At 42.3% G+C, this 18,553-nt stretch overlaps 1 long non-coding RNA gene across 1 annotated transcript in view; it reads right to left on the bottom strand.

The window, feature by feature from the left end:
- The window catches only part of LOC134738737 (uncharacterized), a 96,416-nt gene that overhangs the window by 76,910 nt on the left and 953 nt on the right, over nucleotides 1-18,553 (bottom strand). Inside the window, exons 2-5 of the long non-coding RNA XR_010124710.1 lie at nucleotides 16,540-18,475; nucleotides 14,624-14,694; nucleotides 14,261-14,378; nucleotides 13,096-13,193 (exon numbers count right to left, since the gene is read on the bottom strand). This is a non-coding gene — a long non-coding RNA (uncharacterized LOC134738737). The remainder of the gene's footprint in view (nucleotides 1-13,095; nucleotides 13,194-14,260; nucleotides 14,379-14,623; nucleotides 14,695-16,539; nucleotides 18,476-18,553) is intronic.

Below are 18,553 nucleotides of genomic sequence, written 5' to 3'. Positions count from 1 at the left end.
CCTCAAATGATCTAGAACCAGAAATACCATTTGACCCAGCAATCCCATTACTGGGTATATATATCCAAAGGATTATAAATCATTCTATTATTAAGACACAAGCACACATATGTTTATTGCAGCACTATTCACAATAGCAAAGACTTGGAACCAACCCAAATGCCCATCAATGATAGACTGGATAAAGAAAATGTGGCACATATATACCATGGAATACTATGCAGCCATAAAAGATGATGAGTTCATGTCCTTTGCAGGGACATGGATGAAACTGGAACCCATCATCCTCAGCAAATTAACACAGGAACAGAAAACCAAACACTGCATGTTCTCACTTATAAGTGGGAGTTGAACAATGAGAACACACAGACACAGGGAGGGGAACATCACACACCAGGGACTGTCATGGTGTGGGGGGAAAGGGGAGGGAGAGCATTAAGACAAACACCTAATGCATGCTGGGCTTGAAACCTAGATGACTGGTTGATAGGTGCAGCAAACCACTATGGCACGTGTGTACCTATGTAGCAAACCTGCACATTCAACACATGTATCCCAGAACTTAAAGTAAAAAAAAGAAAGAAAAAGAAAAGAGATTCTACAAAAATTCATCAAATATTTTTAGATATTTCTATAGTTAGAACCCAACTAGAATTGATCCCTCTCTCCTTGGGTTTATATTTTCTATGTACCTCTCTAAACTAAGTCCTCAAAATTCAAATGAGCTAAAATAAAAGGGGGGAAATTGTGAATGTAATTAATGCCATTGAACTGTACAATTAAAATGGGTTAGAGTGTCCAATTGTAGGTTCCGTATGCTATGCTAATTTTTAAAAAGTAACATACACCAAGATCACTGAATTTTAAGTGTTGGATTTTCTGGTGTGCAAATTATATTTTATGAAAGCCTGGTTTTTATTTTAACAAAAGTAATCTGTATGGGCTATTCAGTTTTAGTAGAAGAGTAAAGGTAAATAAGATATGTAAAATTGCATCAACATTAAACTCAACTTTATCAAAGCCCAGAAAACAAGTGCCTGGACTGATCCACCCACAGGAGTAACTGCTTCAAGCTGCCACCATGGGAATGGACTGCTCCTCCCCTGCCTTTCTTGGCCTAAACCCTGAACCAGGAAACATCAGCAACAAAACACGGATTTGCTTTTTACGATATGGCACCCAAAACTGAACTGAGTCTCTTCAAAATGGTGATGTAACCACTCCAAAGTCTGACTCATTCCCACTCTCACTCATTGATCCAATCAGTGGGTATTTACTGGGCATCATCAATAGGCACAGTCCTCTGCTTCACGCCATGGGAAGCAAAGGACATAGCAGCTGAGATACCACCTTCCAGGAGTCTTTGCTGGAGATGTCTAAGTGGCAAATGAATGGGAAAAATATGTTTTAATAAATCTTGACAATCACAAGTACACTTTTCTAAGAGTTACACTTATACTTTTACATAGTTTTATATTCTTCTTTATACTTTCTTATACACTTTATTCATATCATTAAACATTCTCCACAATGTTCATTATTTTCAATGACTGTGCTACTCCTAGCCCCACGGTTTGCATTCACTTTCTCACAGGAGCTGCCCTGGATAGTGAGACTTGCATGTATGCCAATATGTGCAGTTCATAATCTGACACATCTCCTGTTATTTGGAAACATGGAATAAAACACAGCAAACATGAAATGCCCCCTTGAAAGTTTAGGGGCTGCCATCTGGACTGGAGGCTCAACTTAATCATTACCTCCTTTACATGAATGATTAACAGCAAAGTCTCTGGAGCCTGACTGTCTGGGTTACAATCCCAGCCACAGCTCTTACCAACTCGGGGATCCTAGACAGTTAGCTACCCTCTTTATGCCTTAGGTTTTCTCACCCACTGTAGGTGCATTTTTTAAAAATCTCTTTTATAGGGTTGTTGTGAAAGAAACCATAGGAAGTTTTTACTTGGTGGACAGAATACAGTAAGTTCTCACTAAATGTTGGCTATTACCACATTACACACCCAACTGTAAAGAAGAAATTGAGGTATCAGGGAGGGAAAGCAAAACTCACAACCAGAATTCAAAACCAAACTCTCTGACTTCTAAGCTCTTCTCACTACTGTTCTTCATACTATGCATGAAATACAGGTGCTGACTCAAGGGGGGAAAGAGTCAAGGTTCAAGAGTCCCTGGTTGGGGACTGGGGAGGCAGGGATGGGTGGTGGAATGTAACCACAGAACTGGTGAAGGTTGGGGGGAATGTAGTGTAAGTGGTTACATGTCCCTACCCTTTGGCTTAGATAGTAGCCCAGTATTTCAGGCCTGAAGAAAAGAAAACTGACCCTCTGTGTTCTGTAATGAATCACCTGTCATGAGGTGGGGCAAAGGAGGAGGGTGTTGGGAGTAAAAGTTTAGATGGATTCAGGAGCAGTAGGAAATGGGACCCCTTGGAGAGCTGACTTCCATGGAATCTCCCTCATAAATATTTTGGTTTAGTTTCTGAATTGGTGGCCTTGGCTATGACCTTGGGTAAATAACCATGAAAAAACTACAAGTAGTGATTATTCCAGGATGAACTTGTCCCATTTCTGCTCTTTTGCATATGATCTTCATGGATTTGCCAGTGCTATTTCCTTTTTCTAGTATTTGCCAACTGTTAAACTTCTCTTCATCCTTAAAGACCCCATTGTTTGTTTATTTTCTTCTTCGCTGGGTGGCCCAAGCCCACCATTTATTCCTTCAGTGCATACTTTATAATGTTTTAGTGTAAAAATTTTTCTGCCTTGAGCGACTGAACTGTGACATTGAAAATATTTCATTTTGAATAAATAAATGAATAGATAAGTGAAGAATTCTGAGATATTAACAGCAGTGATTGTTATCCTACCTATTTTAGTTTCCTTAGGCTATTTTAACGAATTACCAGAAACCTGGTGGCTAAAAACAATAGAAATTTATTATCTCATAGTTCTGGTGGCCAGAATCTGAAATCGGAATTACTAACCAAAAGCAGGTAAAAGCAGGGCCACGCTCTTTCTGGAATCTTCAAGGCAAATTCACTTCCTTCCACTTATGGCTCCTGGTGGCTGCTGGCATTCCTTGCTTTGTGGCCACATAACTCTATTCTTCAAAGTCAACATCTTTAAATGTCTCTCTGCTCTGTCTCCATATGGCCTTCACCCACGTGTATGTCAAGTCTTCCTCTGCCTCCCTCTTATGAGGGGATGCAAACGATTTCATTCATGGCTCACCTTGATAATCCAGATTAATCTCCCAATCTCAAAATCCTCAATATAATCACATCCTCCACAACCATTTTTTTAAAAAAGATAACAGAAAAGTTTCAGGAGTTAGAACCTGACATCTTTGGGGATCACTACTCAGGCTTCCACAGTCTGCCTTCTGTTTCCCAAAGAGTCACATCCAGACCACATGCAAATATATTCATCCCTTCCCAACAACCCAAAAACCTCACTTCTTCATAGCATCAACTCACAACCAAAATCTCATCTAAATATCATGAGCTCAAAAGTATCAATTTTATTTTCTAAGTCATCTAATGTAGGTATATGTGAGGCCCTGGGTATAAGGCATCCTTGGATAAAATCCCTCTAAAAATCTGGAGCTGTGAAATCTAATTATATCTAATATCTAATTATCTAATAAAATCTAATATCTAATAATATCTATTTATAGAATATCTAATTATTCTATAAACCAATATAAGCTTTTTCATCCATACTTCTCACTTCCCTCTGAGCCCTCATGAGAAGCATTTTAATGTTCATATATCTACTAATACTGTGTTTAAGGCAGTCTGTGCTTTTCCTATCATGCACTTCAAAAATCTTCCAATCTCTATGTATTCTTCAATTCCAAAGCCAATTCTACATTTGTGAGTATTTATGACAGCACACCTCACCTGTACTACCAAAATCCTAGGGCTTCTGTCACAAATTAACACAAATATGGTGATTTAAAATGACAGAGCCAGTTGCAATGGCATGAGCCTGTAGTCCCAGCTACTCTAACAGCAGAAATGGAAGGATTGTTTGAGCCCAGAAGTTTGAGACTAGACTCAGCAACTTAAAGAAGAGCCTGTCTTAAACAAAAAAAAAAAAGAAGAAGGAGAGAGAGAGAGAGAAAGAAAGAAAGAAAGAGAGAGAGAAAAAGAAAGAAGAAAAAAATAGCAGAAATTTATTGTCACTGTTCTGAAGACCTGAAGTCCAAAATCACTAGCCTGGCTTAAATCAAAGTGTCAGTGGGGCTGTGTTCCCTGCAGAGCTCTAGGGGAGAATCCATTGCCTGCCTCCTCCAGCTGCTGCTGGCTGCCAGCATTCCATGGGTTATGGCTGCATCCCTCCAATCTTCAAGGCCAGCATCTTCAAATCTCTCCCTGCTCCATCTTTGCATGGCCTTCCTGTGTGTGTCATATCTCCTTCTACATTTAGTGCTCACCTTGATAATCCAGGATAATCTCCCCATATTGATTCTTAACATCATCATCTCTGCTAAGACTCTTCCAAAAAAAAGATATCATTTACAGGTTCTATAGATTATAACTTGATATCTTTCAAGGTCATTATCCAGCATATTATAGTCTTCCTACTGATCCTTGAAGATGGCCCTCCCCCACCAAAATGTGTTTGCCTTATCCCAACATCCCAAAAGCCTCAACCCATTATAGCATCAGCTCAAGTGTAAAATCTTGTCCAACTACCATTAGCTTAAATCTAGCTTAAAACTCATTTTTATGTTTGTAGTGGAATAGTTCATGATATAATGAAGATTGAAATGTGACATACATAGGGCTAAGGTTAGTGGTAGTAAAGTCTTTGATAGGAAATGAATGCATGGGCCATAATGAAATACTGGGTATGAAGCTCATACTCATAGAAATAAAATAGTAAGCAGTAAAGTCTTAATAATAAAAGTTATTGTCTAAATTTCTGGAATATGGTTCCTAAAAATAAAATTAATGTAGGAGTATTTATCATGATGATATTTAGCATACTCAGCAAAGAATAGGCAAACGGCCCTGCTGCATATTTAACATTAAAGCCTGACACAAGTTATCATTCTCCTTCAGTTAGGATGAATGAAGCACTCCAGTTCCTTCCTTCCTTCTTTTCTTTCTCTCTCTCTCCCTTTTCTTTTTTTTTTTTTTTTTTTTTGGAGTTTCACTTTTGTTGCCCAGGCTGGAGTGCAATGGCACGATCTCAGCTTACTGCAACCTCCACCTCCTGAGTTCAAGCGATTCTCCTCCCTCAGCCTCCTGAGTAGCTGGAATTACAGGTGCCTGCCACCACACCTGGCTAATTTTTGTATTTTTTGTAGAGATAGGGTTTCACCATGTTGGCCAGGCTGGTCTTGAACTCCCAACCTCAAGTGATCCACCTGCCTCAGCCACCCAAAGTGCTGGGATTACAGGTGTGAGCCACTGTGTCCAGCCCGTTTTTTGTTGTTGTTGTTGTTGTTTTGTTTGTTTTTGTTTGAGATGGAGTCTCACTCTGTCTCCCAGGCTGGAGTGCAGTGGCGTGATCTCAGCTCACTGCAACCTCCACTTTCTGGGTTCAAGCGATTCTCCTGCCTCAGCCTCCTGAGTAGCTGGGATTACAAGCATGTGCCACCATGCCCAGCTAACTTTTTGTATTTTTAGTAGAGATGGGTTTCACCATGTTAGCCAGGATGGTCTCGATCTCCTGACCTCGTGTTCTGCCCATCTCAGCCTCAAAAAGTGCTGAGATTACAGGCGTGAGCCATAGTGTCCAGTCCAGTCGTTTCTTGTAAACGTTAATGTTTTTAAATTTAAAGTTTAAACTCTGCGATGGTAAGTGGCCGTGATGGGAAAATTAATCATAAATACCCTTGATTAATTATAAGAGTAGAGAGTGTAAATGATCCACTTATTCATCTAACTGATTGTAAAGTAATTACTAAACTTACTTTGAATGAAATTGTGCTGCTGCTCCTCACGTGTGTACTTAAGAAGGCATGTTTTGAACTTGAAGTTCATCCTGATCTTAGCATGGAGTATAAAGCTAGGCTTGAAACTGATAAAATAAATAATGTCCCCAAGTTTACAATAGTTAATGGATATGGCATAGATAAGGGAATTCATATTTTTAATGTTAAGGTAAGAGATTGAATTCATGCAAAGATAAATATTAATATAGAGGTGGAGCCAAGATGGCCAAATAGGAACAGCTCCAGTCTACAGCTCCCAGTGTGAGCGATGTAGAAGACGGGTGATTTCAGCATTTCCAAATGAGGTACCGGGTTCATCTCACTGGGGAGTGTCTGAAAGTGGGTGCAGGACAGTGGGTGCAGCACACCAAGTGTGAGCCAAAGCAGGACGAGGCATTGCCTCACCCGGGAAGCGCAAGGGGTCAGGGAATTCCCTTTCCTAGTCAAAGAAAGGGGTGACAGATGGCATCTGGAAAATCGGGTCACTCCCACCCTAATACTGCGCTTTTCCAGTGGTCTTAGCAAATGGCACACCAGGAGGTTATATCCTGCGCCTGGCTCAGAGGGTCCTACGCCCACGGAGCCCCACTCATTGCTAGCACAGCAGTCTGAGATCAAGCTGCAAGGCGGCACTGAGGCTAGGGGAGGGGCACCCGCTGTTGCCGAGGCTTGAGATGGTAAACAAAGTGGCCAGGAAGCTCGAACTGGGTGGAGCCCACTGCAGCTCAAGGAGGCCTGCCTGCCTCTGTAGACTCCACCTCTGGGGCAGGACATAGCCAAACAAAAGGCAGTAGAATCCTCTGCAGACTTAAATGTCCCTGTCTGACAGCTTTGAAGAGAGTAGTGGTTCTCCCAGCACGCAGCTGGAGATCTGAGAACGGACCCTCTTCAAGTGGGTCCCTGACCTCCAAGTAGCCTAACTGGTAGGCACCCCCCAGTAGGGGCAGACTGACACCTCACATGGCTGGGTACTCTTCTGAGACAAAACTTCCAGAGGAATGATCAGGCAGCAACATTTGCTGCTCACCAATATCCACTGTTCTGCAGCCTCCGCTGCTGATATCCAGGCAAACAGGGTCTGGACTGGACCTCCAGCAAACTCCAACAGACTTGCAGCTGAGGGTCCTGACTGTTAGAAGGAAAACTAACAAACAGAAAGGACATCCACACCAAAATCCCATCTGTACGTCACCATCATCAAAGACCAAAGGTAGATAAAACCACAAAGATGTGGAAAAAACAGAGCAGAAAAACTGGAAACTCTAAAAATCAGAGCGCCTCTTCTCCTCCAAAGGAACGCAGCTCCTCACCAGCAACGGAACAAAGCTGGATGGAGAATGACTTTGATGAGTTGAGAGAAGAAGGCTTCAGATGATCAAAGTACTCCGAGCTAAAGGAAGAAGTTCGAACCCATGGCAAAGAAGTTAAAAACCTTGAAAAAAATTAGACGAATGGCTAACTAGAATAACCAATGCAGAGAAGTCCTTAAAGGACCTGATGGAGCTGAAAACCAAGGCACAAGAACTACATGACGAATGTACAAGCCTCAGTAGCTGATTGGATCAACTGGAAGAAAGGGTATCAATGATGCAAGATCAAATGAATGAAATGAAACGAGAAGTTTAGAGAAAAAAGAATAAAAAGAAACGAAAAAAGCCTCCAAGAAATATGGGACTCTGTGAAAAGACCAAATCTACGTCTGATTGGTGTACCTGAAAGTGATGGGGAGAACGGAACCAAGCTTGAAAACACTCTGCAGGATATTATCCAGGAGAACTTCCCCAATCTAGCAAGTCAGGCCAACATTCAAATTCAGGAAATACAGAGAATGCCACAAAGACACTCCTCAAGAAGAGCAACTCCAAGACACATAATTGTCAGATTCACTAAAGTTGAAATGAAGGAAAAAATGTTAAGGGCAGCCAGAGAGAAAGGTCGGGTTACCCACAAAGGGAAGCCCATCAGACTAACAGCTGATCTCTTGGCAGAAACTCTACAAGCCAGAAGAGAGTGGGGGCCAATATTCAACATTCTTAAAGAAAAGAATTTTCAACCCAGAATTTCATATCCAGCCAAACTAAGCTTCATAAGTGAAGGAGAAATAAAATACTTTACAGACAAGCAAATGCTGAGAGATTTTGCCACCACCAGGCTTCCCCTAAAAGAGCTCCTGAGGGAAGCACTAAACATGGAAAGGAACAACCGGTACCAGCCACTGCAAAATCATGCCAAAATGTAAAGACCATCGAGGCTAGGAAGAAACTGCATCAATTAACAAGCAAAATAACCAGCTAACATCATAATGACAGGATCAAATTCATACACAACAATATTAACCTTAAATGTAAATGGGTTAATATCCCAATTAAAAGACACAGACTGGCAAATTGGATAAAGAGTCAAGACCCATCAGTGTGCTGTATTCAGGAAACCCATCTCATGTGCAGAGACACACATAGGTTCAAAATAAAGGGATGGAGGAAGATCTACCAAACAAATGGAAAGCAAAAAAACGCAGGGGTTGCAATCCTAGTCTCTGATAAAACAGACTTTAAACCAATAAAGATCAAAAGAGACAAAGAAGGCCATTACATAATGGTAAAGGGATCAATTCAACAAGAAGAGCTAAGTATCCTAAATATATATGCACCCAATACAGGAGCACCCAGATTAATAAAGCAAGTCCTTAGACACCTACAAAGAGACTTTTAGACTCCCACACAATAATAATGGGAGACTTTAACACCCCACTGTCAACATTAGACACATCAACAAGACAGAAAGTTAACGAGGATATCCAGGATTGAACTCAGCTCTGCACCAAGTGGACCTAATAGACATCTACAGACCTCTCCACCCCAAATCAACAGAATATACATTCTTCTCAGCACCACACTGCACTTAGTCCAAAATTGACCACATAGTTGGAAGTAAAGCACTCCTCAGCAAATGTAAAAGAACAGAAATTATAACAAACTGTCTCTCAGACCACAGTGCAATCAAACTACAACTCAGGATTAAGAAACTCACTCAAAACCGCTCAGCTACATGGAAACTGAACAACCTGCTCCTGAATGACTACTGGGTACATAACGGAACGAAGGCAGAAATAAAGATGTTCTTTGAAACCAATGACAACAAAGACACAACATACCAGAATCTATGGGACACATTCAAAGCAATGTGTAAAGGGAAATTTATAGCACTAAATGCCCACAAGAGAAAGCAGGAAAGCTCTAAAATTGACACCCTAACATCACAATTAAAAGAACTAGAGAAGCAAGAGCAAACACATTTAAAAGCTAGCAGAAGGCAAGAAATAACTAAGATCAGAGCAGAACTGAAGGAAATAGAGACACAAAAAACCCTTCAAAAAATAAATGAATCCAGGAGCTGGTTTTTTGAAAGGATCAACAAAATTGATAGACTGCTAGCAAGACTAATAAAGAAGAAAAGAGAGAAGAATCAAATAGACGCAATAAAAAATGATAAAGGGGATATCACCACCGATCCCACAGAAATACAAACTACCATCAGAGAATACTGTAAACACCTCTACGCAAATAAACTAGAAAATCTAGAAGAAATGGATAAGTTCCTCAACACATACACCCTCCCAAGACTAAACCAGGAAGAAGTTGAATCTCTGAATAGACCAATAACAGGCTCTGAAATTGAGGCAATAATTAATAGCTCACCAACCAAAAAAAGTCCAAGACCAGATGGATTCACAGCCAAATTCTACCAGAGGTACAAGGAGGAGCTGGTACCATTCCTTCTGAAACTATTCCAAGCAATAGAAAAAGAGGGAATCCTCCCTAATTCATTTTCTGAGGCCAGCATCATCCTGATATCAAAGCCTGGCAGAGACACAACAAAAAAAGAGAATTTTAGACCAATATCCCTGATGAACATCAATGCAAAAATCCTCAATAAAATACTGGAAAACCGAATCCAGCAGCACATCAAAAAGCTTATCCACCATGATCAAGTGGGCTTCATCCCTGGGATGCAAGGCTGGTTCAACATATGCAAATCAATAAACATAATCCAGCATATAAACAGAACCAACGACAAAAACCATGGGATTATCTCAATAGATGCAGAAAAGGCCTTTGACAAAATTCAACAATCCTTTATGCTAAAACCTGTCAATAAATTAGGTATTGATGGGACGTTACTCAAAATATTAAAAGCTGTTTATGACAAACCCACAGCCAATATCATACTGAATGGGCAAAACCTGGAAGGATTCCCTTTGAAAACTGGTACAAGACAGGGATGCCCTCTCTCACCACTCCTATTTAACATAGTGTTGGAAGTTCTGGCCAGGGCAATCAGGCAGGAGAAGGAAATAAAGGGTATTCAATTAAGAAAAGAGGAACTCAAATTGTCCCTGTTTGCAGATGACATGATTGTATATCTAGAAAACTGCATCGTCTCAGCCCAAAATCTCCTTAAGCTAATAGGCAACTTCAGCAAAGTCTCAGGATACAAAATCAATGTGCAAAAATCACAAGCATTCTTGTACACCAATAACAGACAAACAGAGAGCCAAATCATGAGTGAACTCCCATTCACAATTGCTTCAAAGAGGATAAAATACCTAGGAATCCAAATTACAAGGGGTGTGAAAGACCTCTTCAAGGAGAACTACAAACCACTGCTCAATGAAATAAAAGAGGATACAAACAAATGAAAGAACATTCCATGCTCATGGGTAGGAAGAATCAATATCGTGAAAATGGCCATACTGCCCAAGGTAATTTATAGATTCAATGCCATCCCCATCAAGCTACCAATGACTTTCTTCACAGAATTGGAAAAAACTACTTTAAAGTTCATATGGAACCAAAAAAGAGCCTGCATTTCCAAGTCAATCCTAAGCCAAAAGAACAAACCTGGAGGCATCATGCTACCTGACTTCAAACTATACTACAAGGCTACAATAACTAAAACAGCATAGTACTGGTACCAAAACAGAGATACAGATCAATGGAACAGAACAGAGCCCTCAGAAATAATGCCGCATATCTACAACCATCTGATCTTTGACAAACCTGACAAAAACAAGAAATGGGGAAAGGATTCCCTATTTAATAAATGGTGTTGAGAAAACTGGCTAGCCATATGTAGAAAGCTGAAACTGGATCCCTTCCTTACACCTTATACAAAAATTAATTCAAGATGGATTAAAGACTTAAATGTTAGACCTAAAACCATAAAAACCCTAGAAGAAAACCTACACAATACCATTCAGGACATAGGCATGGGCAAGGACTTCATGTCTAAAACACTAAAAGCAACAGCAACAAAAGCCAAAATTGACAAATGGGATCTAATTAAACTAAAGAGCTTCTGCACAGCAAAAGAAACTAGCATCAGAGTGAACAGGAAACCTACAGAATGGGAGAAAATTTTTGCAATCTCCTCATCTGACAAAAGGCTAATATCCAGAATCTACAATAAACTCAAACAAATTTATAAGAAAAAAACAAACAACCCCATCAAAAAATGGGCAAAGGATATGAACAGACACTTCTCAAAAGAAGACATTTATGCAGCCAAAAGACACATGAAAAAATGCTCATCATCACTGGCCATCAGAGAAATGCAATTCAAAACCGCAATGAGATACCGTCTCACACCAGTTAGAATGGCGATCATTAAAAAGTCAGGAAACAACAGGTGCTGGAGAGGATGTGGAGAAATAGGAACACTTTTACACTGTTGGTGGGACTGTAAACTAGTTCAACCATTGTGGAAGTCAGTGTGGTGATTCCTCAGGGATCTAGAACTAGAAATACCATTTGACCCAGCCATCCCATTACTGGGTAGATACCCAAAGGATTATAAATCATGCTGCTATAAAGACACACGCACACGTATGTTTATTGTGGCACTATTCACAATAGCAAAGACTTGGAACCAACCCAAATGTCCAACAATGATAGACTGGATTAAGAAAATGTGGCACATATACACCGTGGAATACTATGCAGCCATAAAAAAGGATGAGTTCATGTCCTTTGTAGGGACAGGGATGAAGCTGGAAACCATCATTCTCAGCAAACTATCACAAGGACAAAAAACCAAACACCACATGTTCTCACTCATAGGTGGGAATTGAACAATGAAAACACATGGGCACAGAAAGGGGAACATCACACACCAGGGCTTGTTGTGGGGTGGGGGGAGGGGGGAGGGATAGCATTAGGAGATATACCTAATGTTAAATGACGAGTTAATGGGTGCAGCACACCAACATGGCACATGTATACATATGTAACAAACCTGCACGTTGTGCACATGTACCCTAAAACTTAAAGTATAATAAAAAAAATGTATATATATATATAAATAAATTAAAAATAAAATAAAAATTACAGAATTCCCATTTCAGTCTTTTTATAGATGGAACTCTTTGATGAGATGCTCCATCTTTCTCTCTATTTTCTAAAACACATTAATCATGGCTATTTTAATATTTCTGTCTGAATACTCAATATCTGTTTCTCCTATGGGATTATTTCTGTTGTCTGCTTTGGTTTTTCTTTGGCTTTTGGTGAATGGGTCATCATGCCTACTGATTTCTCATTAAATGATGAGCATTGTGTGTGAGAGATCATAGAGACTCTGGTTGGTGTTACCTTTAGCTAAAGAGGGTCAAGTTATCTTCTGGCAGTCACACAGAATACTGTCAGAGCCCCACAGTGTGGTCCATAGGACATAGGCAGTTTGGACACAGGATTTCCTTTTGATGTTTGCAAATTGCTTTGCTTTACAGTAGTTGTAATTATACTGTACATTTATTTTGTTCAATTTCTCTCTATGTCACAGCCCAGACAAGCACTAAAAGGCACCCATAGAGGTTGGAGTTTCAGGCATATGTAAGGAAAAGGGCCAGTAGACACAGATGAGCATTTTTGTGATGTGATTTTCATCTCTTTCCAGGACAAATGGAAGAAGACCATTGCTGATGCACATCTGAAATCTTCTGAACACATTTCCCAGTGACCCCGAACACTATTATGAAGTCTACCTTCAGTCACAAGGTAGTCATTCGGGCTGCTCTCACAAAATACCACAGACTGGATCACTTATAAGCAACAGAAATATAGTACTCACAGTTCTGGAGGCTGGATGTCTGAAATGAGGGTGCAGTGTGGTCAGGTGCTGGTGAGGGCTCTCTTCAGGGCTGTAGACTGCTGTCCTCTCGCTGTGTCCTCACATGGCAGAAAGAGAACAAGAGAGCTTGTTGGGGTCCCTTTTATAAGGGCACTAATCTCATTCATGAGGGCTCCATCCTCATGACCTAATTTTTTCCGAAAGGCCCCACCTTCTAATAACATCACACTGGGGGCTAAGATTTAAACACATGAATTTGAGGGGGACACATACATTCAGTCTATAACACCAGGGTAGTGCCCAAGTGAACAAGTTATGAGTAAACGACAAGAAGTAAACTCATTCGCCACCAGTCATTTCATCCGTTAGTATGCTGCTCCACCTCTTCTCTTCCAGAACCCTTAGACTTCTGCCCAGAAGTGGTGTCTAATATTACCAAACTCATCCGCCCTTGCCAGAATACTTTCGTGCACCACAACGACCTGGTTTACAAATTCAGCCATCAGAGCTTCCATTTTAATAAAGACTGCCAGGTCGCCATGACCACACAGGTTTGTCTTGGGCTTTGCATTGCCTGAGACCTCTATAAAACAACCAGCTGCCTAAGACACAAACCCTGGTGATAGGTGCTTTCACTGTGGTGGTTGGACAAAATACGGCATGGAGATAGTCCTCAAGAAATAAGTGGTAGCTAAACTCGACGCAGGGCAAGGCCAGTTCTAGCATCCCAAACACCTGACTTCTAGCCAGGGTTCTATCCACCCTCACATCTCACCAAGGATCCATCAATGGCCACTCCACTCAGACCCCCAGCCTGGGCAGACTCCCCTATATGCACTGGTAATGGGGGAGTTCCTGTTCCAGTATTGATCTTCTCATCAGTTTTCACATTCAGTCCATAACACCAGGGCAGTGCCCAAGTGGACAGGTAAAGGACAAAAAGTAAACTTCACATTGATGGGACGATCAATGCTGAACCAGTAACTGTATAAGTTCTGCCATCTTGTGGCTGTTCAAGATATTGCAAGCAGGCCGGGCGCGGAGGTTCACATCTATAATCCCAACATTTTGGGAGGCCAAGGCGGGCAGATCACAAGGTCAGGAGTTCCAGACCAGCCTGGCCAACACAGTGAAACCCCGTCTCTACTAAAAATACAAAAATTACCTGGGCATAGTGCTGTGCGCCTGTAATCCCAGCTACTCGGGAAGCTGAGGCAGGAGAATTGCTTGAACCCGGGAGGCAGAGGTTGCGGTGAGCAGAGATCGCACCACTGCACTCCAGCCTGGGTGAGAGAGAAAGACTCCATCTCAAAAAAAAAAAAAGATATTGCAACCAATACAGAGAACAGGAACTGGTATTACATATGGAGAAAGCAATAAACTTAGTGAACAAGTTTTTGGAAAGTGTTCAGCCTCTGTTAGTCTACCACCACCCCCACGCCCCTCCACACACACTGTTTACACTGTGGTGGAATTGATTAAGTGTAGATGGATTCAACCCTTAAGGAAAACAATAGAAAGCATGTACCTTACAAGAGCCTCGGAAATGCTCATATTCTTTGATAGAGTGATTGGATCTTCATCTCCTGAGAGTCGGTCCTATAAAAAATAGTCATTGCCTCAGGGCTTTGATGTAAGTGGCACAAGTACCAGGGTCAAGCAGGCAAAGACAGAGGCAGAGACTAGAGATCCATGAGGAGTGGCCAGAAACCAGTGCCCAAGCCAGGACAGGAACTGGACTAGAGAAAAAGAGGACCAGGAGCACAGCCAGCCAGGATGCTTGGTAGGGGTTCAGGGAAGGGGGAGGCTGAGCCTATGCTTTCCAGGCAGATGGGAGCCCTCTTGGCTCAGCTGAACCATCAGCCAAGCCTGGGCTCACCCAGCCCAGCTGGGTTGCAAATTAAATCTAGACTGTAACCAAATTGCAGACTATTTCTAGACCCTACCCTACCAAGTAAAGAATGACCTTTGAGAAGAGGTAAAACTACGTTTAAGACCCTCAGCTGGGTGAGGTAACAGGGGTGAACATAGAGTGGACAATAGCTGGTGGGCAATGGGAATGGGCAATGATTGACAGGCAGCTGGCTGTGCATGGCAACCATGGGTCTAAAGCATGCTAGGTCTTATGCTAGGGCTTTACACTGGATGGCCACCACAGATAAAAGGAGATCCTGAGACCTGGGGAGGCTAAGTGATGTAAGTAGCTGAGTTAGTATTGACTAACCCACATTCATTCATTCAGCAAACACTGAGTACTTGTTCAATGCAGGCACTATGCCAGTTTTCGTGGGGACATCCCGTCCTCCAAGAGCTGAGGGTGAGATGTAGTAAAAGATGTCAGGGAGACGCCCCGAAGAAGGTGAGGCTAGCAGAAGGAAAAACATGAACGACACGGGCATGGAGATGTGTGGTGAGGGAGGGGAGGGGAGGCAGAAGTTCCAGCAGTAGTGCGTTGGCAGCACTGGAAAGGGAGAAGGAGGTGGAGTCATCTAGTGGCTGCTCGAGATATTGCAGGCAAGGAAAGGAAAATCACGATGGCTGTCATTCACTGAGCATACTACATGCTTTCTTTACATCCATTTACTCTTCACCACAACCTCATAAGATGGGCCTCATTTTATCCCTAATTTGCATATTCAGTCCCTGATATACCCTTGTTAGGGTACATCCCACTAATATAAAATTGGCAGGATGGGATTTGCTCAGGGAAATTTGGCTTCAAGCTCATGCACATAGCCACTAGGCTACACCTGCCTTGAATTTAGATTCCCCTCGCAGGTGTGAATGGCTGGATTCCAGCAGGAAAGGTCTCCCTAGCTGCAGTGCAGAGGAAAACTTGGGGGTAAAAATGAAAACAAGGAAGCAGGCAGCTTCAAACATCAAGCAAAATCGAGGCTTGAACCTGGAGGGAGATGTGTTGGAAAGAACCTAGAGGGAGATGTGTTGGAAAGTGAAACTCAGGGGCTGAGGGAGAGGGGGATTTTGGGTGACTCCCCTATCTCTAGTCTGGGTGAATGGGTGCCACTTACAGGAACAGAGGACTCAGGTTGGTGAAAGATCAAGAATTCCATTTTGGACCTGAGGTACCTGTGGAGCTGTGCAGGAGGGAGTGGAGCTGAAGGTGCTGATCTAGAAGTTGATACTTTACTGGAAGCAGTGTAACTGAGTGCAAGGGATAAGGTCTCCATGTCAACACATAGCTCTCGGAGACCTCCTATATTCCAGGACACTTGCACATTGCAATAAAGAGGTGTATGTGGTCTTTGCCTCACAAAGTTCAGAGTTCACAATCTTGTTCAGAGAGATGGGCGGCATGACCAGGGTGAGCCTGCAAGCTCACGGGAGCTTGATGAGCTGAGGGCAGGTGGTCAGGAACAGCTTCCCAGAGAAAATGGTGATTATCCTATTATACTGAGAGCAGAAGAATCAGATAGACCATCTTACCTTTCAACAGGGAGCCGGACAATAGTGTTTTTGGTGAGAGCAGTCCCAGCAGAGTGTTGGGGAGAGAGACAAGGCTACAGGCACTGAGTAGTGAGTGGGAAGGATGGAGGTGGACACAGCAAATGCCACCACTCCTCTTAGATGCTTGACAGGGTCCCTCCCCACTTTCCCACATGCATGTTTCCAAATGAACTGCATGCTCTGCAAAGGCAAACACTGTTGCCTTCTTTATCTCCCCATTTCACACACACACACACACACACCAAACAGAACCCTATTTAGCAATAGATTTAAAGTCAAAAGGCCAGGGTTCAACACCATTAGCTGGCTATGCGACCTTGGGCAAATCACTTTTCTCTCTCTGAGTCTGCATTTTTTCCTCTAAAACTTGGGCTCAGTTGTAACCACCTGGTAGGATCATTGTGAGGCTCCAATCAGAAAGTGTCTTACACATCATACAGTAGCCCTCAGATTCAATGTAGAAAACAGCACCAGCAAATGTAAATTAGTTCAACCATTGTGGAAGACAGTGTGGTGATTCCTCAAAGACCCAGAGCCAGAAATACCATTTGACCCAGCAATCCCATTACTGGGTGTGTACCCAAAGGAATAAATCATTCTATTATAAAGATACATGTGGCCGGGTGTGGTTGCTCATGCCTGTAATCCCAGCACTTTGGTAGGCCCAGGAGGGTGGATCATCTGAGGACAGGAGTTCGAGACCAGCCTGAACAACATGGTAAAACCCCATCTCTACTAAAAATACAAAAAAAAAAAAATTAGCCGGGTGTGGTAGCATGCGCCTGTAGTCCCAGCTACTCGGGAGGCTGAGGCACGAGAATTGCTTGAACCCGGGAGGAGGAGGTTGCAGTGAGCAGAGATTGCACCATTGCACTTCAGCCTGGGTGAGGGAGTAAGACTCCATCTCAAAAAAAATTAAAAAATAATGATACATACAAGTGTATGTTCATTGCAGCACTATTCACAGTAGCAAAGACATGGAATCAACCCAAATGCCCATAAATGATAGACTAGATAAGGAAAATATGGTACATATATACCATGGAATACTATACAGACATAAAAAGGAATGAGATCATGTACTTTGCAGGGACATGGATGGAGCCGGAGGCCATTATCCTCAGCAAACTAACACAGGAACAGAAAACCAAACACTGCATACTCTCACTTAAAAGTGGGATCTGAACAATAAGTACACATGGACACAGGGAGGGGAACAACATACAGTGGGGCCTGTTGGGACGGGGGGTGGGGAGAGCATCAGGATAAACAGCTAATGCATGCTGGGCTTAATACCTAGGTGATGGGTTGACAGGTGCAGCAAACCACCATGTTTTTACCTATGTAACAAACCTGAACATCCTGCACATGTAGCCTGGAACTTAAAATAAAATAAAATTAAAATTAAAAAGAAAACAGCACCACCACCATCAAGGAAAGCCTGTTCCCAACCTCCAATTCCAGCTCACTAGCTCAGCCTGTCTCATTCCCCTTTTTCTCTCTCGCCTCTCCTCCCTGCCCCTTTCCTCACTTTGCCCCCACCTGTCCTCACCATCCCACCCCATACCTCCAAGCTCACAGCTAGAACTGACCAAAGGCCCAGTTATTCATTTACAAAGTCCATGTCCAGAACTGTACCAGCCTCAGCGGTGTGGAACAAATCAGTGTGGCCAGGTCCATTGTGCTGATGCCTCAAGAGATCCAGGCTGGCAGATGGGTCTGGCACATTCTGTACCAGCCAGCCGAGCAGAGCGTCCAGCTTACTTCTCACTCGACTCCTTACATAACCCTGGTCAGGTACTCTCCATTCCTTGGGCTTAAATTCCATAGTGTAATGTTAGTAAACCGGGCTAAATGATCCTAAGGATCTTGCTAGCTCTGACGCACCGTGATCTCTCATCCAAGTCAGTTCACTCTGTAATAAATAATCATAATAACAACAGTAATTTTCTAAATAGCTAACAGTTACTGTGTACTGTTGCTAAGCACTATT

This window comes from Pongo pygmaeus, chromosome 1 (assembly GCF_028885625.2).
Source record: "Pongo pygmaeus isolate AG05252 chromosome 1, NHGRI_mPonPyg2-v2.0_pri, whole genome shotgun sequence".
NCBI lineage: Eukaryota > Metazoa > Chordata > Mammalia > Primates > Hominidae > Pongo > Pongo pygmaeus.
This window is presented reverse-complemented; position numbering and strand designations above follow the sequence as displayed.